The sequence below is a fragment of the Phyllobates terribilis genome, unplaced genomic scaffold (genome assembly GCF_046119375.1).
Source record: "Phyllobates terribilis strain yellow unplaced genomic scaffold, ASM4611937v1 Scaffold_7013__1_contigs__length_40522, whole genome shotgun sequence".
NCBI lineage: Eukaryota > Metazoa > Chordata > Amphibia > Anura > Dendrobatidae > Phyllobates > Phyllobates terribilis.
Window position 1 is genome coordinate 1 of NW_027369754.1, and position 23,749 is coordinate 23,749.

The 23,749-nt window shown below is 45.2% G+C and overlaps 18 non-coding genes and 1 pseudogene across 18 annotated transcripts; all 19 read left to right on the forward strand.

Moving 5' to 3' along the window:
• Nucleotides 1-125, forward strand: LOC141251443 (U2 spliceosomal RNA; annotated as a pseudogene; the record flags this gene model as incomplete).
• A 1,118-nt stretch (nucleotides 126-1,243) lies between these two features.
• LOC141251414 (U2 spliceosomal RNA) lies at nucleotides 1,244-1,434 on the forward strand. Its single transcript, XR_012313154.1, has one exon. It is a non-coding gene; the product is annotated as a U2 spliceosomal RNA (small nuclear RNA).
• A 1,118-nt stretch (nucleotides 1,435-2,552) lies between these two features.
• On the forward strand, nucleotides 2,553-2,743 carry LOC141251434 (U2 spliceosomal RNA). Its single transcript, XR_012313175.1, has one exon. It is a non-coding gene; the product is annotated as a U2 spliceosomal RNA (small nuclear RNA).
• A 1,118-nt stretch (nucleotides 2,744-3,861) lies between these two features.
• LOC141251425 (U2 spliceosomal RNA) lies at nucleotides 3,862-4,052 on the forward strand. The gene has a single exon (XR_012313166.1). It is a non-coding gene; the product is annotated as a U2 spliceosomal RNA (small nuclear RNA).
• Nucleotides 4,053-5,170: 1,118 nt separating this feature from the next.
• On the forward strand, nucleotides 5,171-5,361 carry LOC141251436 (U2 spliceosomal RNA). Its single transcript, XR_012313177.1, has one exon. It is a non-coding gene; the product is annotated as a U2 spliceosomal RNA (small nuclear RNA).
• A 1,118-nt stretch (nucleotides 5,362-6,479) lies between these two features.
• Nucleotides 6,480-6,670, forward strand: LOC141251444 (U2 spliceosomal RNA). Its single transcript, XR_012313184.1, has one exon. It is a non-coding gene; the product is annotated as a U2 spliceosomal RNA (small nuclear RNA).
• Nucleotides 6,671-7,788: 1,118 nt separating this feature from the next.
• Nucleotides 7,789-7,979, forward strand: LOC141251445 (U2 spliceosomal RNA). Its single transcript, XR_012313185.1, has one exon. It is a non-coding gene; the product is annotated as a U2 spliceosomal RNA (small nuclear RNA).
• Nucleotides 7,980-9,097: 1,118 nt separating this feature from the next.
• Nucleotides 9,098-9,288, forward strand: LOC141251415 (U2 spliceosomal RNA). The gene has a single exon (XR_012313155.1). It is a non-coding gene; the product is annotated as a U2 spliceosomal RNA (small nuclear RNA).
• A 1,118-nt stretch (nucleotides 9,289-10,406) lies between these two features.
• LOC141251416 (U2 spliceosomal RNA) lies at nucleotides 10,407-10,597 on the forward strand. The gene has a single exon (XR_012313156.1). It is a non-coding gene; the product is annotated as a U2 spliceosomal RNA (small nuclear RNA).
• Nucleotides 10,598-11,715: 1,118 nt separating this feature from the next.
• Nucleotides 11,716-11,906, forward strand: LOC141251417 (U2 spliceosomal RNA). The gene has a single exon (XR_012313157.1). It is a non-coding gene; the product is annotated as a U2 spliceosomal RNA (small nuclear RNA).
• Nucleotides 11,907-13,024: 1,118 nt separating this feature from the next.
• On the forward strand, nucleotides 13,025-13,215 carry LOC141251435 (U2 spliceosomal RNA). Its single transcript, XR_012313176.1, has one exon. It is a non-coding gene; the product is annotated as a U2 spliceosomal RNA (small nuclear RNA).
• Nucleotides 13,216-14,333: 1,118 nt separating this feature from the next.
• Nucleotides 14,334-14,524, forward strand: LOC141251418 (U2 spliceosomal RNA). Its single transcript, XR_012313159.1, has one exon. It is a non-coding gene; the product is annotated as a U2 spliceosomal RNA (small nuclear RNA).
• Nucleotides 14,525-15,642: 1,118 nt separating this feature from the next.
• LOC141251419 (U2 spliceosomal RNA) lies at nucleotides 15,643-15,833 on the forward strand. Its single transcript, XR_012313160.1, has one exon. It is a non-coding gene; the product is annotated as a U2 spliceosomal RNA (small nuclear RNA).
• A 1,118-nt stretch (nucleotides 15,834-16,951) lies between these two features.
• Nucleotides 16,952-17,142, forward strand: LOC141251437 (U2 spliceosomal RNA). The gene has a single exon (XR_012313178.1). It is a non-coding gene; the product is annotated as a U2 spliceosomal RNA (small nuclear RNA).
• Nucleotides 17,143-18,280: 1,138 nt separating this feature from the next.
• LOC141251433 (U2 spliceosomal RNA) lies at nucleotides 18,281-18,471 on the forward strand. The gene has a single exon (XR_012313174.1). It is a non-coding gene; the product is annotated as a U2 spliceosomal RNA (small nuclear RNA).
• Nucleotides 18,472-19,583: 1,112 nt separating this feature from the next.
• On the forward strand, nucleotides 19,584-19,774 carry LOC141251420 (U2 spliceosomal RNA). Its single transcript, XR_012313161.1, has one exon. It is a non-coding gene; the product is annotated as a U2 spliceosomal RNA (small nuclear RNA).
• Nucleotides 19,775-20,892: 1,118 nt separating this feature from the next.
• On the forward strand, nucleotides 20,893-21,083 carry LOC141251421 (U2 spliceosomal RNA). Its single transcript, XR_012313162.1, has one exon. It is a non-coding gene; the product is annotated as a U2 spliceosomal RNA (small nuclear RNA).
• Nucleotides 21,084-22,200: 1,117 nt separating this feature from the next.
• Nucleotides 22,201-22,391, forward strand: LOC141251422 (U2 spliceosomal RNA). Its single transcript, XR_012313163.1, has one exon. It is a non-coding gene; the product is annotated as a U2 spliceosomal RNA (small nuclear RNA).
• Nucleotides 22,392-23,506: 1,115 nt separating this feature from the next.
• Nucleotides 23,507-23,697, forward strand: LOC141251423 (U2 spliceosomal RNA). The gene has a single exon (XR_012313164.1). It is a non-coding gene; the product is annotated as a U2 spliceosomal RNA (small nuclear RNA).
• Nucleotides 23,698-23,749: the final 52 nt, after the last annotated feature.

Genomic DNA, 23,749 nt, shown 5'->3' on the forward strand with positions numbered 1-23,749 from the left:
CGTCCCCTATCTGGGGACCATATATTAAATGGATTTTTAGAACAGGGAGATGGAAAAAGAGCTTGCTCTGTCCACTCCACGCATTGACCTGGTATTGCAGTATCTCCAGGACCGGTGCACCCCTTCTTTAATGCAGTTTCTAAAATCAGAAAGAATTGAATTCAATGTTTTTTGTTCATTTTGCTTGTTTGTCGGATTTTGGGATGGACTCTTTGGCTCTGCTTTTCTTCTCCTCATTGGATTTTTCATGTTCAAAGTTGCAGAAGCCAGATTACAAGCTCATTTTGGTTCAACTTCAGCAACTGTGCATTGCATTGCCATGTAATGTGATGCAATGCTATCTTTCTAGCTCTCCCTTTCTACTTCCTTTTGGATAAACAGACATATTAGGCAAGCATTTTGGAGCTTTCACCTAAATAACTACAGGTGGTGAGATAAGCTGCACAATATAATTGACCTTTCAGTATATTGTTGCACACACACCATCTATTTAGCAAATGCCCTTGTTATCAACAGCAGCCTTTTAAACTCACCCGAGCTAACAGGTATGTGCGCTGGTTACACTGCTGCGCTTAAAATTTCTTTTTTGGTTTGCTACAATGCCTTTTCTGAAACGTTGTCTCCTTCTGCTGGAACACTGACTTCTTTCATTTAATGCCTGCAGACTATAAAAGAGAACCCAACCCAAAAAGTTTGGTTGATTAGTCTGTGGCATTCTGTTAAACTGTTGCTTATGGCGGTCTCTGTGAGCTTCTCAGCGACATTCAGCCAGCCAGGTATCCTGCCTGCAGTAGATGGAATGTGGCAATGGAACGCTGGCTGCGCGTGTCATAATAGGCTCTGAGCCTTTATATACCTGTGCACAGCAGCAGCCACCTTCAGTCTGCTGCTGGACAGCCAGCAGCAGCAGCAGCAGCAGGAGAGGTATGTAATCAGGAGCCCTCCTGCTAAGGGTAGACAGCTGCTCGTTCCACCCCACCCCCCGCCTTAATTGGTTCTCCTCCCTTCCAACGGTGTTGAGGCGGGTGGGAACAGCAGGGGGTGAAGGTGCTGTGTTTAAAGAGGTGGAGTTATGCAGATCTAAAACGCGTGGATTGCAGCAGCAGCAAGCCGAAAAGTGCAGGCATGTAAGGGATCTAGAGGTTGACAACATGTCTTCTTAACGGGAGTCCAGGAGCTCATCTCCACAAATGGACTTTTTAGGATCCTTGGGTGGCTCCGTAGTTTGAAACCAATTCTGGTTATCGCTTCTCGGCCTTTTGGCTAAGATCAAGTGTAGTATCTGTTCTTATCAGTTTAATATCTGATACGTCCCCTATCTGGGGACCATATATTAAATGGATTTTTAGAACAGGGAGATGGAAAAAGAGCTTGCTCTGTCCACTCCACGCATTGACCTGGTATTGCAGTATCTCCAGGACCGGTGCACCCCTTCTTTAATGCAGTTTCTAAAATCAGAAAGAATTGAATTCAATGTTTTTTGTTCATTTTGCTTGTTTGTCGGATTTTGGGATGGACTCTTTGGCTCTGCTTTTCTTCTCCTCATTGGATTTTTCATGTTCAAAGTTGCAGAAGCCAGATTACAAGCTCATTTTGGTTCAACTTCAGCAACTGTGCATTGCATTGCCATGTAATGTGATGCAATGCTATCTTTCTAGCTCTCCCTTTCTACTTCCTTTTGGATAAACAGACATATTAGGCAAGCATTTTGGAGCTTTCACCTAAATAACTACAGGTGGTGAGATAAGCTGCACAATATAATTGACCTTTCAGTATATTGTTGCACACACACCATCTATTTAGCAAATGCCCTTGTTATCAACAGCAGCCTTTTAAACTCACCCGAGCTAACAGGTATGTGCGCTGGTTACACTGCTGCGCTTAAAATTTCTTTTTTGGTTTGCTACAATGCCTTTTCTGAAACGTTGTCTCCTTCTGCTGGAACACTGACTTCTTTCATTTAATGCCTGCAGACTATAAAAGAGAACCCAACCCAAAAAGTTTGGTTGATTAGTCTGTGGCATTCTGTTAAACTGTTGCTTATGGCGGTCTCTGTGAGCTTCTCAGCGACATTCAGCCAGCCAGGTATCCTGCCTGCAGTAGATGGAATGTGGCAATGGAACGCTGGCTGCGCGTGTCATAATAGGCTCTGAGCCTTTATATACCTGTGCACAGCAGCAGCCACCTTCAGTCTGCTGCTGGACAGCCAGCAGCAGCAGCAGCAGCAGGAGAGGTATGTAATCAGGAGCCCTCCTGCTAAGGGTAGACAGCTGCTCGTTCCACCCCACCCCCCGCCTTAATTGGTTCTCCTCCCTTCCAACGGTGTTGAGGCGGGTGGGAACAGCAGGGGGTGAAGGTGCTGTGTTTAAAGAGGTGGAGTTATGCAGATCTAAAACGCGTGGATTGCAGCAGCAGCAAGCCGAAAAGTGCAGGCATGTAAGGGATCTAGAGGTTGACAACATGTCTTCTTAACGGGAGTCCAGGAGCTCATCTCCACAAATGGACTTTTTAGGATCCTTGGGTGGCTCCGTAGTTTGAAACCAATTCTGGTTATCGCTTCTCGGCCTTTTGGCTAAGATCAAGTGTAGTATCTGTTCTTATCAGTTTAATATCTGATACGTCCCCTATCTGGGGACCATATATTAAATGGATTTTTAGAACAGGGAGATGGAAAAAGAGCTTGCTCTGTCCGCTCCACGCATTGACCTGGTATTGCAGTATCTCCAGGACCGGTGCACCCCTTCTTTAATGCAGTTTCTAAAATCAGAAAGAATTGAATTCAATGTTTTTTGTTCATTTTGCTTGTTTGTCGGATTTTGGGATGGACTCTTTGGCTCTGCTTTTCTTCTCCTCATTGGATTTTTCATGTTCAAAGTTGCAGAAGCCAGATTACAAGCTCATTTTGGTTCAACTTCAGCAACTGTGCATTGCATTGCCATGTAATGTGATGCAATGCTATCTTTCTAGCTCTCCCTTTCTACTTCCTTTTGGATAAACAGACATATTAGGCAAGCATTTTGGAGCTTTCACCTAAATAACTACAGGTGGTGAGATAAGCTGCACAATATAATTGACCTTTCAGTATATTGTTGCACACACACCATCTATTTAGCAAATGCCCTTGTTATCAACAGCAGCCTTTTAAACTCACCCGAGCTAACAGGTATGTGCGCTGGTTACACTGCTGCGCTTAAAATTTCTTTTTTGGTTTGCTACAATGCCTTTTCTGAAACGTTGTCTCCTTCTGCTGGAACACTGACTTCTTTCATTTAATGCCTGCAGACTATAAAAGAGAACCCAACCCAAAAAGTTTGGTTGATTAGTCTGTGGCATTCTGTTAAACTGTTGCTTATGGCGGTCTCTGTGAGCTTCTCAGCGACATTCAGCCAGCCAGGTATCCTGCCTGCAGTAGATGGAATGTGGCAATGGAACGCTGGCTGCGCGTGTCATAATAGGCTCTGAGCCTTTATATACCTGTGCACAGCAGCAGCCACCTTCAGTCTGCTGCTGGACAGCCAGCAGCAGCAGCAGCAGCAGGAGAGGTATGTAATCAGGAGCCCTCCTGCTAAGGGTAGACAGCTGCTCGTTCCACCCCACCCCCCGCCTTAATTGGTTCTCCTCCCTTCCAACGGTGTTGAGGCGGGTGGGAACAGCAGGGGGTGAAGGTGCTGTGTTTAAAGAGGTGGAGTTATGCAGATCTAAAACGCGTGGATTGCAGCAGCAGCAAGCCGAAAAGTGCAGGCATGTAAGGGATCTAGAGGTTGACAACATGTCTTCTTAACGGGAGTCCAGGAGCTCATCTCCACAAATGGACTTTTTAGGATCCTTGGGTGGCTCCGTAGTTTGAAACCAATTCTGGTTATCGCTTCTCGGCCTTTTGGCTAAGATCAAGTGTAGTATCTGTTCTTATCAGTTTAATATCTGATACGTCCCCTATCTGGGGACCATATATTAAATGGATTTTTAGAACAGGGAGATGGAAAAAGAGCTTGCTCTGTCCACTCCACGCATTGACCTGGTATTGCAGTATCTCCAGGACCGGTGCACCCCTTCTTTAATGCAGTTTCTAAAATCAGAAAGAATTGAATTCAATGTTTTTTGTTCATTTTGCTTGTTTGTCGGATTTTGGGATGGACTCTTTGGCTCTGCTTTTCTTCTCCTCATTGGATTTTTCATGTTCAAAGTTGCAGAAGCCAGATTACAAGCTCATTTTGGTTCAACTTCAGCAACTGTGCATTGCATTGCCATGTAATGTGATGCAATGCTATCTTTCTAGCTCTCCCTTTCTACTTCCTTTTGGATAAACAGACATATTAGGCAAGCATTTTGGAGCTTTCACCTAAATAACTACAGGTGGTGAGATAAGCTGCACAATATAATTGACCTTTCAGTATATTGTTGCACACACACCATCTATTTAGCAAATGCCCTTGTTATCAACAGCAGCCTTTTAAACTCACCCGAGCTAACAGGTATGTGCGCTGGTTACACTGCTGCGCTTAAAATTTCTTTTTTGGTTTGCTACAATGCCTTTTCTGAAACGTTGTCTCCTTCTGCTGGAACACTGACTTCTTTCATTTAATGCCTGCAGACTATAAAAGAGAACCCAACCCAAAAAGTTTGGTTGATTAGTCTGTGGCATTCTGTTAAACTGTTGCTTATGGCGGTCTCTGTGAGCTTCTCAGCGACATTCAGCCAGCCAGGTATCCTGCCTGCAGTAGATGGAATGTGGCAATGGAACGCTGGCTGCGCGTGTCATAATAGGCTCTGAGCCTTTATATACCTGTGCACAGCAGCAGCCACCTTCAGTCTGCTGCTGGACAGCCAGCAGCAGCAGCAGCAGCAGGAGAGGTATGTAATCAGGAGCCCTCCTGCTAAGGGTAGACAGCTGCTCGTTCCACCCCACCCCCCGCCTTAATTGGTTCTCCTCCCTTCCAACGGTGTTGAGGCGGGTGGGAACAGCAGGGGGTGAAGGTGCTGTGTTTAAAGAGGTGGAGTTATGCAGATCTAAAACGCGTGGATTGCAGCAGCAGCAAGCCGAAAAGTGCAGGCATGTAAGGGATCTAGAGGTTGACAACATGTCTTCTTAACGGGAGTCCAGGAGCTCATCTCCACAAATGGACTTTTTAGGATCCTTGGGTGGCTCCGTAGTTTGAAACCAATTCTGGTTATCGCTTCTCGGCCTTTTGGCTAAGATCAAGTGTAGTATCTGTTCTTATCAGTTTAATATCTGATACGTCCCCTATCTGGGGACCATATATTAAATGGATTTTTAGAACAGGGAGATGGAAAAAGAGCTTGCTCTGTCCACTCCACGCATTGACCTGGTATTGCAGTATCTCCAGGACCGGTGCACCCCTTCTTTAATGCAGTTTCTAAAATCAGAAAGAATTGAATTCAATGTTTTTTGTTCATTTTGCTTGTTTGTCGGATTTTGGGATGGACTCTTTGGCTCTGCTTTTCTTCTCCTCATTGGATTTTTCATGTTCAAAGTTGCAGAAGCCAGATTACAAGCTCATTTTGGTTCAACTTCAGCAACTGTGCATTGCATTGCCATGTAATGTGATGCAATGCTATCTTTCTAGCTCTCCCTTTCTACTTCCTTTTGGATAAACAGACATATTAGGCAAGCATTTTGGAGCTTTCACCTAAATAACTACAGGTGGTGAGATAAGCTGCACAATATAATTGACCTTTCAGTATATTGTTGCACACACACCATCTATTTAGCAAATGCCCTTGTTATCAACAGCAGCCTTTTAAACTCACCCGAGCTAACAGGTATGTGCGCTGGTTACACTGCTGCGCTTAAAATTTCTTTTTTGGTTTGCTACAATGCCTTTTCTGAAACGTTGTCTCCTTCTGCTGGAACACTGACTTCTTTCATTTAATGCCTGCAGACTATAAAAGAGAACCCAACCCAAAAAGTTTGGTTGATTAGTCTGTGGCATTCTGTTAAACTGTTGCTTATGGCGGTCTCTGTGAGCTTCTCAGCGACATTCAGCCAGCCAGGTATCCTGCCTGCAGTAGATGGAATGTGGCAATGGAACGCTGGCTGCGCGTGTCATAATAGGCTCTGAGCCTTTATATACCTGTGCACAGCAGCAGCCACCTTCAGTCTGCTGCTGGACAGCCAGCAGCAGCAGCAGCAGCAGGAGAGGTATGTAATCAGGAGCCCTCCTGCTAAGGGTAGACAGCTGCTCGTTCCACCCCACCCCCCGCCTTAATTGGTTCTCCTCCCTTCCAACGGTGTTGAGGCGGGTGGGAACAGCAGGGGGTGAAGGTGCTGTGTTTAAAGAGGTGGAGTTATGCAGATCTAAAACGCGTGGATTGCAGCAGCAGCAAGCCGAAAAGTGCAGGCATGTAAGGGATCTAGAGGTTGACAACATGTCTTCTTAACGGGAGTCCAGGAGCTCATCTCCACAAATGGACTTTTTAGGATCCTTGGGTGGCTCCGTAGTTTGAAACCAATTCTGGTTATCGCTTCTCGGCCTTTTGGCTAAGATCAAGTGTAGTATCTGTTCTTATCAGTTTAATATCTGATACGTCCCCTATCTGGGGACCATATATTAAATGGATTTTTAGAACAGGGAGATGGAAAAAGAGCTTGCTCTGTCCACTCCACGCATTGACCTGGTATTGCAGTATCTCCAGGACCGGTGCACCCCTTCTTTAATGCAGTTTCTAAAATCAGAAAGAATTGAATTCAATGTTTTTTGTTCATTTTGCTTGTTTGTCGGATTTTGGGATGGACTCTTTGGCTCTGCTTTTCTTCTCCTCATTGGATTTTTCATGTTCAAAGTTGCAGAAGCCAGATTACAAGCTCATTTTGGTTCAACTTCAGCAACTGTGCATTGCATTGCCATGTAATGTGATGCAATGCTATCTTTCTAGCTCTCCCTTTCTACTTCCTTTTGGATAAACAGACATATTAGGCAAGCATTTTGGAGCTTTCACCTAAATAACTACAGGTGGTGAGATAAGCTGCACAATATAATTGACCTTTCAGTATATTGTTGCACACACACCATCTATTTAGCAAATGCCCTTGTTATCAACAGCAGCCTTTTAAACTCACCCGAGCTAACAGGTATGTGCGCTGGTTACACTGCTGCGCTTAAAATTTCTTTTTTGGTTTGCTACAATGCCTTTTCTGAAACGTTGTCTCCTTCTGCTGGAACACTGACTTCTTTCATTTAATGCCTGCAGACTATAAAAGAGAACCCAACCCAAAAAGTTTGGTTGATTAGTCTGTGGCATTCTGTTAAACTGTTGCTTATGGCGGTCTCTGTGAGCTTCTCAGCGACATTCAGCCAGCCAGGTATCCTGCCTGCAGTAGATGGAATGTGGCAATGGAACGCTGGCTGCGCGTGTCATAATAGGCTCTGAGCCTTTATATACCTGTGCACAGCAGCAGCCACCTTCAGTCTGCTGCTGGACAGCCAGCAGCAGCAGCAGCAGCAGGAGAGGTATGTAATCAGGAGCCCTCCTGCTAAGGGTAGACAGCTGCTCGTTCCACCCCACCCCCCGCCTTAATTGGTTCTCCTCCCTTCCAACGGTGTTGAGGCGGGTGGGAACAGCAGGGGGTGAAGGTGCTGTGTTTAAAGAGGTGGAGTTATGCAGATCTAAAACGCGTGGATTGCAGCAGCAGCAAGCCGAAAAGTGCAGGCATGTAAGGGATCTAGAGGTTGACAACATGTCTTCTTAACGGGAGTCCAGGAGCTCATCTCCACAAATGGACTTTTTAGGATCCTTGGGTGGCTCCGTAGTTTGAAACCAATTCTGGTTATCGCTTCTCGGCCTTTTGGCTAAGATCAAGTGTAGTATCTGTTCTTATCAGTTTAATATCTGATACGTCCCCTATCTGGGGACCATATATTAAATGGATTTTTAGAACAGGGAGATGGAAAAAGAGCTTGCTCTGTCCACTCCACGCATTGACCTGGTATTGCAGTATCTCCAGGACCGGTGCACCCCTTCTTTAATGCAGTTTCTAAAATCAGAAAGAATTGAATTCAATGTTTTTTGTTCATTTTGCTTGTTTGTCGGATTTTGGGATGGACTCTTTGGCTCTGCTTTTCTTCTCCTCATTGGATTTTTCATGTTCAAAGTTGCAGAAGCCAGATTACAAGCTCATTTTGGTTCAACTTCAGCAACTGTGCATTGCATTGCCATGTAATGTGATGCAATGCTATCTTTCTAGCTCTCCCTTTCTACTTCCTTTTGGATAAACAGACATATTAGGCAAGCATTTTGGAGCTTTCACCTAAATAACTACAGGTGGTGAGATAAGCTGCACAATATAATTGACCTTTCAGTATATTGTTGCACACACACCATCTATTTAGCAAATGCCCTTGTTATCAACAGCAGCCTTTTAAACTCACCCGAGCTAACAGGTATGTGCGCTGGTTACACTGCTGCGCTTAAAATTTCTTTTTTGGTTTGCTACAATGCCTTTTCTGAAACGTTGTCTCCTTCTGCTGGAACACTGACTTCTTTCATTTAATGCCTGCAGACTATAAAAGAGAACCCAACCCAAAAAGTTTGGTTGATTAGTCTGTGGCATTCTGTTAAACTGTTGCTTATGGCGGTCTCTGTGAGCTTCTCAGCGACATTCAGCCAGCCAGGTATCCTGCCTGCAGTAGATGGAATGTGGCAATGGAACGCTGGCTGCGCGTGTCATAATAGGCTCTGAGCCTTTATATACCTGTGCACAGCAGCAGCCACCTTCAGTCTGCTGCTGGACAGCCAGCAGCAGCAGCAGCAGCAGGAGAGGTATGTAATCAGGAGCCCTCCTGCTAAGGGTAGACAGCTGCTCGTTCCACCCCACCCCCCGCCTTAATTGGTTCTCCTCCCTTCCAACGGTGTTGAGGCGGGTGGGAACAGCAGGGGGTGAAGGTGCTGTGTTTAAAGAGGTGGAGTTATGCAGATCTAAAACGCGTGGATTGCAGCAGCAGCAAGCCGAAAAGTGCAGGCATGTAAGGGATCTAGAGGTTGACAACATGTCTTCTTAACGGGAGTCCAGGAGCTCATCTCCACAAATGGACTTTTTAGGATCCTTGGGTGGCTCCGTAGTTTGAAACCAATTCTGGTTATCGCTTCTCGGCCTTTTGGCTAAGATCAAGTGTAGTATCTGTTCTTATCAGTTTAATATCTGATACGTCCCCTATCTGGGGACCATATATTAAATGGATTTTTAGAACAGGGAGATGGAAAAAGAGCTTGCTCTGTCCACTCCACGCATTGACCTGGTATTGCAGTATCTCCAGGACCGGTGCACCCCTTCTTTAATGCAGTTTCTAAAATCAGAAAGAATTGAATTCAATGTTTTTTGTTCATTTTGCTTGTTTGTCGGATTTTGGGATGGACTCTTTGGCTCTGCTTTTCTTCTCCTCATTGGATTTTTCATGTTCAAAGTTGCAGAAGCCAGATTACAAGCTCATTTTGGTTCAACTTCAGCAACTGTGCATTGCATTGCCATGTAATGTGATGCAATGCTATCTTTCTAGCTCTCCCTTTCTACTTCCTTTTGGATAAACAGACATATTAGGCAAGCATTTTGGAGCTTTCACCTAAATAACTACAGGTGGTGAGATAAGCTGCACAATATAATTGACCTTTCAGTATATTGTTGCACACACACCATCTATTTAGCAAATGCCCTTGTTATCAACAGCAGCCTTTTAAACTCACCCGAGCTAACAGGTATGTGCGCTGGTTACACTGCTGCGCTTAAAATTTCTTTTTTGGTTTGCTACAATGCCTTTTCTGAAACGTTGTCTCCTTCTGCTGGAACACTGACTTCTTTCATTTAATGCCTGCAGACTATAAAAGAGAACCCAACCCAAAAAGTTTGGTTGATTAGTCTGTGGCATTCTGTTAAACTGTTGCTTATGGCGGTCTCTGTGAGCTTCTCAGCGACATTCAGCCAGCCAGGTATCCTGCCTGCAGTAGATGGAATGTGGCAATGGAACGCTGGCTGCGCGTGTCATAATAGGCTCTGAGCCTTTATATACCTGTGCACAGCAGCAGCCACCTTCAGTCTGCTGCTGGACAGCCAGCAGCAGCAGCAGCAGCAGGAGAGGTATGTAATCAGGAGCCCTCCTGCTAAGGGTAGACAGCTGCTCGTTCCACCCCACCCCCCGCCTTAATTGGTTCTCCTCCCTTCCAACGGTGTTGAGGCGGGTGGGAACAGCAGGGGGTGAAGGTGCTGTGTTTAAAGAGGTGGAGTTATGCAGATCTAAAACGCGTGGATTGCAGCAGCAGCAAGCCGAAAAGTGCAGGCATGTAAGGGATCTAGAGGTTGACAACATGTCTTCTTAACGGGAGTCCAGGAGCTCATCTCCACAAATGGACTTTTTAGGATCCTTGGGTGGCTCCGTAGTTTGAAACCAATTCTGGTTATCGCTTCTCGGCCTTTTGGCTAAGATCAAGTGTAGTATCTGTTCTTATCAGTTTAATATCTGATACGTCCCCTATCTGGGGACCATATATTAAATGGATTTTTAGAACAGGGAGATGGAAAAAGAGCTTGCTCTGTCCACTCCACGCATTGACCTGGTATTGCAGTATCTCCAGGACCGGTGCACCCCTTCTTTAATGCAGTTTCTAAAATCAGAAAGAATTGAATTCAATGTTTTTTGTTCATTTTGCTTGTTTGTCGGATTTTGGGATGGACTCTTTGGCTCTGCTTTTCTTCTCCTCATTGGATTTTTCATGTTCAAAGTTGCAGAAGCCAGATTACAAGCTCATTTTGGTTCAACTTCAGCAACTGTGCATTGCATTGCCATGTAATGTGATGCAATGCTATCTTTCTAGCTCTCCCTTTCTACTTCCTTTTGGATAAACAGACATATTAGGCAAGCATTTTGGAGCTTTCACCTAAATAACTACAGGTGGTGAGATAAGCTGCACAATATAATTGACCTTTCAGTATATTGTTGCACACACACCATCTATTTAGCAAATGCCCTTGTTATCAACAGCAGCCTTTTAAACTCACCCGAGCTAACAGGTATGTGCGCTGGTTACACTGCTGCGCTTAAAATTTCTTTTTTGGTTTGCTACAATGCCTTTTCTGAAACGTTGTCTCCTTCTGCTGGAACACTGACTTCTTTCATTTAATGCCTGCAGACTATAAAAGAGAACCCAACCCAAAAAGTTTGGTTGATTAGTCTGTGGCATTCTGTTAAACTGTTGCTTATGGCGGTCTCTGTGAGCTTCTCAGCGACATTCAGCCAGCCAGGTATCCTGCCTGCAGTAGATGGAATGTGGCAATGGAACGCTGGCTGCGCGTGTCATAATAGGCTCTGAGCCTTTATATACCTGTGCACAGCAGCAGCCACCTTCAGTCTGCTGCTGGACAGCCAGCAGCAGCAGCAGCAGCAGGAGAGGTATGTAATCAGGAGCCCTCCTGCTAAGGGTAGACAGCTGCTCGTTCCACCCCACCCCCCGCCTTAATTGGTTCTCCTCCCTTCCAACGGTGTTGAGGCGGGTGGGAACAGCAGGGGGTGAAGGTGCTGTGTTTAAAGAGGTGGAGTTATGCAGATCTAAAACGCGTGGATTGCAGCAGCAGCAAGCCGAAAAGTGCAGGCATGTAAGGGATCTAGAGGTTGACAACATGTCTTCTTAACGGGAGTCCAGGAGCTCATCTCCACAAATGGACTTTTTAGGATCCTTGGGTGGCTCCGTAGTTTGAAACCAATTCTGGTTATCGCTTCTCGGCCTTTTGGCTAAGATCAAGTGTAGTATCTGTTCTTATCAGTTTAATATCTGATACGTCCCCTATCTGGGGACCATATATTAAATGGATTTTTAGAACAGGGAGATGGAAAAAGAGCTTGCTCTGTCCACTCCACGCATTGACCTGGTATTGCAGTATCTCCAGGACCGGTGCACCCCTTCTTTAATGCAGTTTCTAAAATCAGAAAGAATTGAATTCAATGTTTTTTGTTCATTTTGCTTGTTTGTCGGATTTTGGGATGGACTCTTTGGCTCTGCTTTTCTTCTCCTCATTGGATTTTTCATGTTCAAAGTTGCAGAAGCCAGATTACAAGCTCATTTTGGTTCAACTTCAGCAACTGTGCATTGCATTGCCATGTAATGTGATGCAATGCTATCTTTCTAGCTCTCCCTTTCTACTTCCTTTTGGATAAACAGACATATTAGGCAAGCATTTTGGAGCTTTCACCTAAATAACTACAGGTGGTGAGATAAGCTGCACAATATAATTGACCTTTCAGTATATTGTTGCACACACACCATCTATTTAGCAAATGCCCTTGTTATCAACAGCAGCCTTTTAAACTCACCCGAGCTAACAGGTATGTGCGCTGGTTACACTGCTGCGCTTAAAATTTCTTTTTTGGTTTGCTACAATGCCTTTTCTGAAACGTTGTCTCCTTCTGCTGGAACACTGACTTCTTTCATTTAATGCCTGCAGACTATAAAAGAGAACCCAACCCAAAAAGTTTGGTTGATTAGTCTGTGGCATTCTGTTAAACTGTTGCTTATGGCGGTCTCTGTGAGCTTCTCAGCGACATTCAGCCAGCCAGGTATCCTGCCTGCAGTAGATGGAATGTGGCAATGGAACGCTGGCTGCGCGTGTCATAATAGGCTCTGAGCCTTTATATACCTGTGCACAGCAGCAGCCACCTTCAGTCTGCTGCTGGACAGCCAGCAGCAGCAGCAGCAGCAGGAGAGGTATGTAATCAGGAGCCCTCCTGCTAAGGGTAGACAGCTGCTCGTTCCACCCCACCCCCCGCCTTAATTGGTTCTCCTCCCTTCCAACGGTGTTGAGGCGGGTGGGAACAGCAGGGGGTGAAGGTGCTGTGTTTAAAGAGGTGGAGTTATGCAGATCTAAAACGCGTGGATTGCAGCAGCAGCAAGCCGAAAAGTGCAGGCATGTAAGGGATCTAGAGGTTGACAACATGTCTTCTTAACGGGAGTCCAGGAGCTCATCTCCACAAATGGACTTTTTAGGATCCTTGGGTGGCTCCGTAGTTTGAAACCAATTCTGGTTATCGCTTCTCGGCCTTTTGGCTAAGATCAAGTGTAGTATCTGTTCTTATCAGTTTAATATCTGATACGTCCCCTATCTGGGGACCATATATTAAATGGATTTTTAGAACAGGGAGATGGAAAAAGAGCTTGCTCTGTCCGCTCCACGCATTGACCTGGTATTGCAGTATCTCCAGGACCGGTGCACCCCTTCTTTAATGCAGTTTCTAAAATCAGAAAGAATTGAATTCAATGTTTTTTGTTCATTTTGCTTGTTTGTCGGATTTTGGGATGGACTCTTTGGCTCTGCTTTTCTTCTCCTCATTGGATTTTTCATGTTCAAAGTTGCAGAAGCCAGATTACAAGCTCATTTTGGTTCAACTTCAGCAACTGTGCATTGCATTGCCATGTAATGTGATGCAATGCTATCTTTCTAGCTCTCCCTTTCTACTTCCTTTTGGATAAACAGACATATTAGGCAAGCATTTTGGAGCTTTCACCTAAATAACTACAGGTGGTGAGATAAGCTGCACAATATAATTGACCTTTCAGTATATTGTTGCACACACACCATCTATTTAGCAAATGCCCTTGTTATCAACAGCAGCCTTTTAAACTCACCCGAGCTAACAGGTATGTGCGCTGGTTACACTGCTGCGCTTAAAATTTCTTTTTTGGTTTGCTACAATGCCTTTTCTGAAACGTTGTCTCCTTCTGCTGGAACACTGACTTCTTTCATTTAATGCCTGCAGACTATAAAAGAGAACCCAACCCAAAAAGTTTGGTTGATTAGTCTGTGGCATTCTGTTAAACTGTTGCTTATGGCGGTCTCTGTGAGCTTCTCAGCGACATTCAGCCAGCCAGGTATCCTGCCTGCAGTAGATGGAATGTGGCAATGGAACGCTGGCTGCGCGTGTCATAATAGGCTCTGAGCCTTTATATACCTGTGCACAGCAGCAGCCACCTTCAGTCTGCTGCTGGACAGCCAGCAGCAGCAGCAGCAGCAGGAGAGGTATGTAATCAGGAGCCCTCCTGCTAAGGGTAGACAGCTGCTCGTTCCACCCCACCCCCCGCCTTAATTGGTTCTCCTCCCTTCCAACGGTGTTGAGGCGGGTGGGAACAGCAGGGGGTGAAGGTGCTGTGTTTAAAGAGGTGGAGTTATGCAGATCTAAAACGCGTGGATTGCAGCAGCAGCAAGCCGAAAAGTGCAGGCATGTAAGGGATCTAGAGGTTGACAACATGTCTTCTTAACGGGAGTCCAGGAGCTCATCTCCACAAATGGACTTTTTAGGATCCTTGGGTGGCTCCGTAGTTTGAAACCAATTCTGGTTATCGCTTCTCGGCCTTTTGGCTAAGATCAAGTGTAGTATCTGTTCTTATCAGTTTAATATCTGATACGTCCCCTATCTGGGGACCATATATTAAATGGATTTTTAGAACAGGGAGATGGAAAAAGAGCTTGCTCTGTCCACTCCACGCATTGACCTGGTATTGCAGTATCTCCAGGACCGGTGCACCCCTTCTTTAATGCAGTTTCTAAAATCAGAAAGAATTGAATTCAATGTTTTTTGTTCATTTTGCTTGTTTGTCGGATTTTGGGATGGACTCTTTGGCTCTGCTTTTCTTCTCCTCATTGGATTTTTCATGTTCAAAGTTGCAGAAGCCAGATTACAAGCTCATTTTGGTTCAACTTCAGCAACTGTGCATTGCATTGCCATGTAATGTGATGCAATGCTATCTTTCTAGCTCTCCCTTTCTACTTCCTTTTGGATAAACAGACATATTAGGCAAGCATTTTGGAGCTTTCACCTAAATAACTACAGGTGGTGAGATAAGCTGCACAATATAATTGACCTTTCAGTATATTGTTGCACACACACCATCTATTTAGCAAATGCCCTTGTTATCAACAGCAGCCTTTTAAACTCACCCGAGCTAACAGGTATGTGCGCTGGTTACACTGCTGCGCTTAAAATTTCTTTTTTGGTTTGCTACAATGCCTTTTCTGAAACGTTGTCTCCTTCTGCTGGAACACTGACTTCTTTCATTTAATGCCTGCAGACTATAAAAGAGAACCCAACCCAAAAAGTTTGGTTGATTAGTCTGTGGCATTCTGTTAAACTGTTGCTTATGGCGGTCTCTGTGAGCTTCTCAGCGACATTCAGCCAGCCAGGTATCCTGCCTGCAGTAGATGGAATGTGGCAATGGAACGCTGGCTGCGCGTGTCATAATAGGCTCTGAGCCTTTATATACCTGTGCACAGCAGCAGCCACCTTCAGTCTGCTGCTGGACAGCCAGCAGCAGCAGCAGCAGCAGGAGAGGTATGTAATCAGGAGCCCTCCTGCTAAGGGTAGACAGCTGCTCGTTCCACCCCACCCCCCGCCTTAATTGGTTCTCCTCCCTTCCAACGGTGTTGAGGCGGGTGGGAACAGCAGGGGGTGAAGGTGCTGTGTTTAAAGAGGTGGAGTTATGCAGATCTAAAACGCGTGGATTGCAGCAGCAGCAAGCCGAAAAGTGCAGGCATGTAAGGGATCTAGAGGTTGACAACATGTCTTCTTAACGGGAGTCCAGGAGCTCATCTCCACAAATGGACTTTTTAGGATCCTTGGGTGGCTCCGTAGTTTGAAACCAATTCTGGTTATCGCTTCTCGGCCTTTTGGCTAAGATCAAGTGTAGTATCTGTTCTTATCAGTTTAATATCTGATACGTCCCCTATCTGGGGACCATATATTAAATGGATTTTTAGAACAGGGAGATGGAAAAAGAGCTTGCTCTGTCCACTCCACGCATTGACCTGGTATTGCAGTATCTCCAGGACCGGTGCACCCCTTCTTTAATGCAGTTTCTAAAATCAGAAAGAATTGAATTCAATGTTTTTTGTTCATTTTGCTTGTTTGTCGGATTTTGGGATGGACTCTTTGGCTCTGCTTTTCTTCTCCTCATTGGATTTTTCATGTTCAAAGTTGCAGAAGCCAGATTACAAGCTCATTTTGGTTCAACTTCAGCAACTGTGCATTGCATTGCCATGTAATGTGATGCAATGCTATCTTTCTAGCTCTCCCTTTCTACTTCCTTTTGGATAAACAGACATATTAGGCAAGCATTTTGGAGCTTTCACCTAAATAACTACAGGTGGTGAGATAAGCTGCACAATATAATTGACCTTTCAGTATATTGTTGCACACACACCATCTATTTAGCAAATGCCCTTGTTATCAACAGCAGCCTTTTAAACTCACCCGAGCTAACAGGTATGTGCGCTGGTTACACTGCTGCGCTTAAAATTTCTTTTTTGGTTTGCTACAATGCCTTTTCTGAAACGTTGTCTCCTTCTGCTGGAACACTGACTTCTTTCATTTAATGCCTGCAGACTATAAAAGAGAACCCAACCCAAAAAGTTTGGTTGATTAGTCTGTGGCATTCTGTTAAACTGTTGCTTATGGCGGTCTCTGTGAGCTTCTCAGCGACATTCAGCCAGCCAGGTATCCTGCCTGCAGTAGATGGAATGTGGCAATGGAACGCTGGCTGCGCGTGTCATAATAGGCTCTGAGCCTTTATATACCTGTGCACAGCAGCAGCCACCTTCAGTCTGCTGCTGGACAGCCAGCAGCAGCAGCAGCAGCAGGAGAGGTATGTAATCAGGAGCCCTCCTGCTAAGGGTAGACAGCTGCTCGTTCCACCCCACCCCCCGCCTTAATTGGTTCTCCTCCCTTCCAACGGTGTTGAGGCGGGTGGGAACAGCAGGGGGTGAAGGTGCTGTGTTTAAAGAGGTGGAGTTATGCAGATCTAAAACGCGTGGATTGCAGCAGCAGCAAGCCGAAAAGTGCAGGCATGTAAGGGATCTAGAGGTTGACAACATGTCTTCTTAACGGGAGTCCAGGAGCTCATCTCCACAAATGGACTTTTTAGGATCCTTGGGTGGCTCCGTAGTTTGAAACCAATTCTGGTTATCGCTTCTCGGCCTTTTGGCTAAGATCAAGTGTAGTATCTGTTCTTATCAGTTTAATATCTGATACGTCCCCTATCTGGGGACCATATATTAAATGGATTTTTAGAACAGGGAGATGGAAAAAGAGCTTGCTCTGTCCGCTCCACGCATTGACCTGGTATTGCAGTATCTCCAGGACCGGTGCACCCCTTCTTTAATGCAGTTTCTAAAATCAGAAAGAATTGAATTCAATGTTTTTTGTTCATTTTGCTTGTTTGTCGGATTTTGGGATGGACTCTTTGGCTCTGCTTTTCTTCTCCTCATTGGATTTTTCATGTTCAAAGTTGCAGAAGCCAGATTACAAGCTCATTTTGGTTCAACTTCAGCAACTGTGGGTTCAACTTCAGCAACTGTGCATTGCATTGCCATGTAATGTGATGCAATGGCTATCTTTCTAGCTCTCCCTTTCTACTTCCTTTTGGATAAACAGACATATTAGGCAAGCATTTTGGAGCTTTCACCTAAATAACTACAGGTGGTGAGATAAGCTGCACAATATAATTGACCTTTCAGTATATTGTGCACACACACCATCTATTTAGCAAATGCCCTTGTTATCAACAGCAGCCTTTTAAACTCACCCGAGCTAACAGGTATGTGCGCTGGTTACACTGCTGCGCTTAAAATTTCTTTTTTTGTTTGCTACAATGCCTTTTCTGAAACGTTGTCTCCTTCTGCTGGAACACTGACTTCTTTCATTTAATGCCTGCAGACTATAAAAGAGAACCCAACCCAAAAAGTTTGGTTGATTAGTCTGTGGCATTCTGTTAAACTGTTGCTTATGGCGGTCTCTGTGAGCTTCTCAGCGACATTCAGCCAGCCAGGTATCCTGCCTGCAGTAGATGGAATGTGGCAATGGAACGCTGGCTGCGCGTGTCATAATAGCTCTGAGCCTTTATATACCTGTGCACAGCAGCAGCACCTTCAGTCTGCTGCTGGACAGCCAGCAGCAGCAGCAGCAGCAGGAGAGGTATGTAATCAGGAGCCCTCCTGCTAAGGGTAGACAGCTGCTCGTTCCACCCCACCCCCCGCCTTAATTGGTTCTCCTCCCTTCCAACGGTGTTGAGGCGGGTGGGAACAGCAGGGGGTGAAGGTGCTGTGTTTAAAGAGGTGGAGTTATGCAGATCTAAAACGCGTGGATTGCAGCAGCAGCAAGCCGAAAAGTGCAGGCATGTAAGGGATCTAGAGGTTTGACAACATGTCTTCTTAACGGGAGTCCAGGAGCTCATCTCCACAAATGGACTTTTTAGGATCCTTGGGTGGCTCCGTAGTTTGAAACCAATTCTGGTTATCGCTTCTCGGCCTTTTGGCTAAGATCAAGTGTAGTATCTGTTCTTATCAGTTTAATATCTGATACGTCCCCTATCTGGGGACCATATATTAAATGGATTTTTAGAACAGGGAGATGGAAAAAGAGCTTGCTCTGTCCACTCCACGCATTGACCTGGTATTGCAGTATCTCCAGGACCGGTGCACCCTTCTTTAATGCAGTTTCTAAAATCAGAAAGAATTGAATTCAATGTTTTTGTTCATTTTGCTTGTTTGTCGGATTTTGGGATGGACTCTTTGGCTCTGCTTTTCTTCTCCTCATTGGATTTTTCATGTTCAAAGTTGCAGAAGCCAGATTACAAGCTCATTTTGGTTCAACTCAGCAACTGTGCATTGCATTGCCATGTAATGTGATGCAATGCTATCTTTCTAGCTCTCCCCTTTCTACTTCCTTTTGGATAAACAGACATATTAGGCAAGCATTTTGGAGCTTTCACCTAAATAACTACAGGTGGTGAGATAAGCTGCACAATATAATTGACCTTTCAGTATATTGTTGCACACACACCATCTATTTAGCAAATGCCCTTGTTATCAACAGCAGCCTTTTAAACTCACCCGAGCTAACAGGTATGTGCGCTGGTTACACTGCTGCGCTTAAAATTTCTTTTTTGGTTTGCTACAATGCCTTTTCTGAACGTTGTCTCCTTCTGCTGGAACACTGACTTCTTTCATTTAATGCCTGCAGACTATAAAAGAGAACCCAACCCAAAAAGTTTGGTTGATTAGTCTGTGGCATTCTGTTAAACTGTTGCTTATGGCGGTCTCTGTGAGCTTCTCAGCGACATTCAGCCAGCCAGGTATCCTGCCTGCAGTAGATGGAATGTGGCAATGGAACGCTGGCTGCGCGTGTCATAATAGGGCTCTGAGCCTTTATATACCTGTGCACAGCAGCAGCCACCTTCAGTCTGCTGCTGGACAGCCAGCAGCAGCAGCAGCAGCAGGAGAGGTATGTAATCAGGAGCCCTCCTGCTAAGGGTAGACAGCTGCTCGTTCCACCCCACCCCCCGCCTTAATTGGTTCTCCTCCCTTCCAACGGTGTTGAGGCGGGTGGGAACAGCAGGGGGTGAAGGTGCTGTGTTTAAAGAGGTGGAGTTATGCAGATCTAAAACGCGTGGATTGCAGCAGCAGCAAGCCGAAAAGTGCAGGCATGTAAGGGATCTAGAGGTTGACAACATGTCTTCTTAACGGGAGTCCAGGAGCTCACTCCACAAATGGACTTTTAGATCCTTGGTGGCTCCGTAGTTTGAAACCAATTCTGGTTATCGCTTCTCGGCCTTTTGGCTAAGATCAAGTGTAGTATCTGTTCTTATCAGTTTAATATCTGATACGTCCCCTATCTGGGGACCATATATTAAATGGATTTTTAGAACAGGGAGATGGAAAAAGAGCTTGCTCTGTCCACTCCACGCATTGACCTGGTATTGCAGTATCTCCAGGACCGGTGCACCCCTTCTTTAATGCAGTTTTCTAAAATCAGAAAGAATTGAATTCAATGTTTTTTGTTCATTTTGCTTGTTTGTCGGATTTTGGGATGGGACTCTTTGGCTCTGCTTTTCTTCTCCTCATTGGATTTTTCATGTTCAAAGTTGCAGAAGCCAGATTACAAGCTCATTTTGGTTCAACTTCAGCAACTGTGCATTGCATTGCCATGTAATGTGATGCAATGCTATCTTTCTAGCTCTCCCTTTCTACTTCCTTTTGGATAACAGACATATTAGGCAAGCATTTGGAGCTTTCACCTAAATAACTACAGGTGGTGAGATAAGCTGCACAATATAATTGACCTTTCAGTATATTGTTGCACACACACCATCTATTTAGCAAATGCCCTTGTTATCAACAGCAGCCTTTTTAACTCACCCGAGCTAACAGGTATGTGCGCTGGTTACACTGCTGCGCTTAAAATTTCTTTTTTGGTTTGCTACAATGCCTTTTCTGAAACGTTGTCTCCTTCTGCTGGAACACTGACTTCTTTCATTTAATGCCTGCAGACTATAAAAGAGAACCCAACCCAAAAGTTTGGTTGATTAGTCTGTGGCATTCTGTTAAACTGTTGCTTATGGCGGTCTCTGTGAGCTTCTCAGCGACATTCAGCCAGCCAGGTATCCTGCCTGCAGTAGATGGAATGTGGCAATGGAACGCTGGCTGCGCGTGTCATAATAGGCTCTGAGCCTTTATATACCTGTGCACAGCAGCAGCCACCCTTCAGTCTGCTGCTGGACAGCCAGCAGCAGCAGCAGCAGCAGGAGAGGTATGTAATCAGGAGCCCTCCTGCTAAGGGTAGACAGCTGCTCGTTCCACCCCACCCCCCGCCTTAATTGGTTCTCCTCCCTTCCAACGGTGTTGAGGCGGGTGGGAACAGCAGGGGGTGAAGGTGCTGTGTTTAAAGAGGTGGAGTTATGCAGATCTAAAACGCGTGGATTGCAGCAGCAGCAAGCCGAAAAGTGCAGGCATGTAAGGGATCTAGAGGTTGACAACATGTCTTCTTAACGGGAGTCCAGGAGCTCATCTCCACAAATGGACTTTTTAGGATCCTTGGGTGGCTCCGTAGTTTGAAACCAATTCTGGTTATCGCTTCTCGGCCTTTTGGCTAAGATCAAGTGTAGTATCTGTTCTTATCAGTTTAATATCTGATACGTCCCCTATCTGGGGACCATATATTAAATGGATTTTTAGAACAGGGAGATGGAAAAAGAGCTTGCTCTGTCCACTCCACGCATTGACCTGGTATTGCAGTATCTCCAGGACCGGTGCACCCCTTCTTTAATGCAGTTTCTAAAATCAGAAAGAATTGAATTCAATGTTTTTTGTTCATTTTGCTTGTTTGTCGGATTTTGGGATGGACTCTTTGGCTCTGCTTTTCTTCTCCTCATTGGATTTTTCATGTTCAAAGTTGCAGAAGCCAGATTACAAGCTCATTTTGGTTCAACTTCAGCAACTGTGCATTGCATTGCCATGTAATGTGATGCAATGCTATCTTTCTAGCTCTCCCTTTCTACTTCCTTTGGATAAACAGACATATTAGGCAAGCATTTTGGAGCTTTCACCTAAATAACTACAGGTGGTGAGATAAGCTGCACAATATAATTGACCTTTCAGTATATTGTTGCACACACACCATCTATTTAGCAAATGCCCTTGTTATCAACAGCAGCCTTTTAAACTCACCCGAGCTAACAGGTATGTGCGCTGGTTACACTGCTGCGCTTAAAATTTCTTTTTTGGTTTGCTACAATGCCTTTTCTGAAACGTGTCTCCTTCTGCTGGAACACTGACTTCTTTCATTTAATGCCTGCAGACTATAAAAGAGAACCCAACCCAAAAAGTTTGGTTGATTAGTCTGTGGCATTCTGTTAAACTGTTGCTTATGGCGGTCTCTGTGAGCTTCTCAGCGACATTCAGCCAGCCAGGTATCCTGCCTGCAGGTAGATGGAATGTGGCAATGGAACGCTGGCTGCGCGTGTCATAATAGGCTCTGAGCCCTTTATATACCTGTGCACAGCAGCAGCCACCTTCAGTCTGCTGCTGGACAGCCAGCAGCAGCAGCAGCAGCAGGAGAGGTATGTAATCAGGAGCCCTCCTGCTAAGGGTAGACAGCTGCTCGTTCCACCCCACCCCCCGCCTTAATTGGTTCCTCCCTTCCAACGGTGTTGAGGCGGGTGGGAACAGCAGGGGGTGAAGGTGCTGTGTTTAAAGAGGTGGAGTTATGCAGATCTAAAACGCGTGGATTGCAGCAGCAGCAAGCCGAAAAGTGCAGGCATGTAAGGGATCTAGAGGTTGACAACATGTCTTCTTAACGGGAGTCCAGGAGCTCATCTCCACAAATGGACTTTTTAGGATCCTTGGGTGGCTCCGTAAGTTTGAAACCAATTCTGGTTATCGCTTCTCGGCCTTTTGGCTAAGATCAAGTGTAGTATCTGTTCTTATCAGTTTAATATCTGATACGTCCCCTATCTGGGGACCATATATTAAATGGATTTTTAGAACAGGGAGATGGAAAAAGAGCTTGCTCTGTCCACTCCACGCATTGACCTGGTATTGCAGTATCTCCAGGACCGGTGCACCCCTTCTTTAATGCAGTTCTAAAATCAGAAAGAATTGAATCAATGTTTTTTGTTCATTTTGCTTGTTTGTCGGATTTTGGGATGGACTCTTTGGCTCTGCTTTTCTTCTCCTCATTGGATATTTCATGTTCAAAGTTGCAGAAGCCAGATTACAAGCTCATTTTGGTTCAACTTCAGCAACTGTGCATTGCATTGCCATGTAATGTGATGCAATGCTATCTTTCTAGCTCTCCCTTTCTACTTCCTTTTGGATAAACAGACATATTAGGCAAGCATTTTGGAGCTTTCACCTAAATAACTACAGGTGGTGAGATAAGCTGCACAATATAATTGACCTTTCAGTATATTGTTGCACACACACCATCTATTTAGCAAATGCCCTTGTTATCACAGCAGCCTTTTAAACTCACCCGAGCTAACAGGTATGTGCGCTGGTTACACTGCTGCGCTTAAAATTTCTTTTTTGGTTTGCTACAATGCCTTTTCTGAAACGTTGTCTCCTTCTGCTGGAACACTGACTTCTTTCATTTAATGCCTGCAGACTATAAAAGAGAACCCAACCCAAAAAGTTTGGTTGATTAGTCTGTGGCATTCTGTTAAACTGTTGCTTATGGCGGTCTCTGTGAGCTTCTCAGCGACATTCAGCCAGCCAGGTATCCTGCCTGCAGTAGATGGAATGTGGCAATGGAACGCTGGCTGCGCGTGTCATAATAGGCTCTGAGCCTTTATATACCTGTGCACAGCAGCAGCCACCTTCAGTCTGCTGCTGGACAGCCAGCAGCAGCAGCAGCAGCAGGAGAGGTATGTAATCAGGAGCCCTCCTGCTAAGGGTAGACAGCTGCTCGTTCCACCCCACCCCCCGCCTTAATTGGTTCTCCTCCCTTCCAACGGTGTTGAGGCGGGTGGGAACAGCAGGGGGTGAAGGTGCTGTGTTTAAAGAGGTGGAGTTATGCAGATCTAAAACGCGTGGATTGCAGCAGCAGCAAGCCGAAAAGTGCAGGCATGTAAGGGATCTAGAGGTTGACAACATGTCTTCTTAACGGGAGTCCAGGAGCTCATCTCCACAAATGGACTTTTTAGGATCCTTGGGTGGCTCCGTAGTTTGAAACCAATTCTGGTTATCGCTTCTCGGCCTTTTGGCTAAGATCAAGTGTAGTATCTGTTCTTATCAGTTTAATATCTGATACGTCCCCTATCTGGGGACCATATATTAAATGGATTTTTAGAACAGGGAGATGGAAAAAGAGCTTGCTCTGTCCACTCCACGCATTGACCTGGTATTGCAGTATCTCCAGGACCGGTGCACCCCTTCTTTAATGCAGTTTCTAAAATCAGAAAGAATTGAATTCAATGTTTTTTGTTC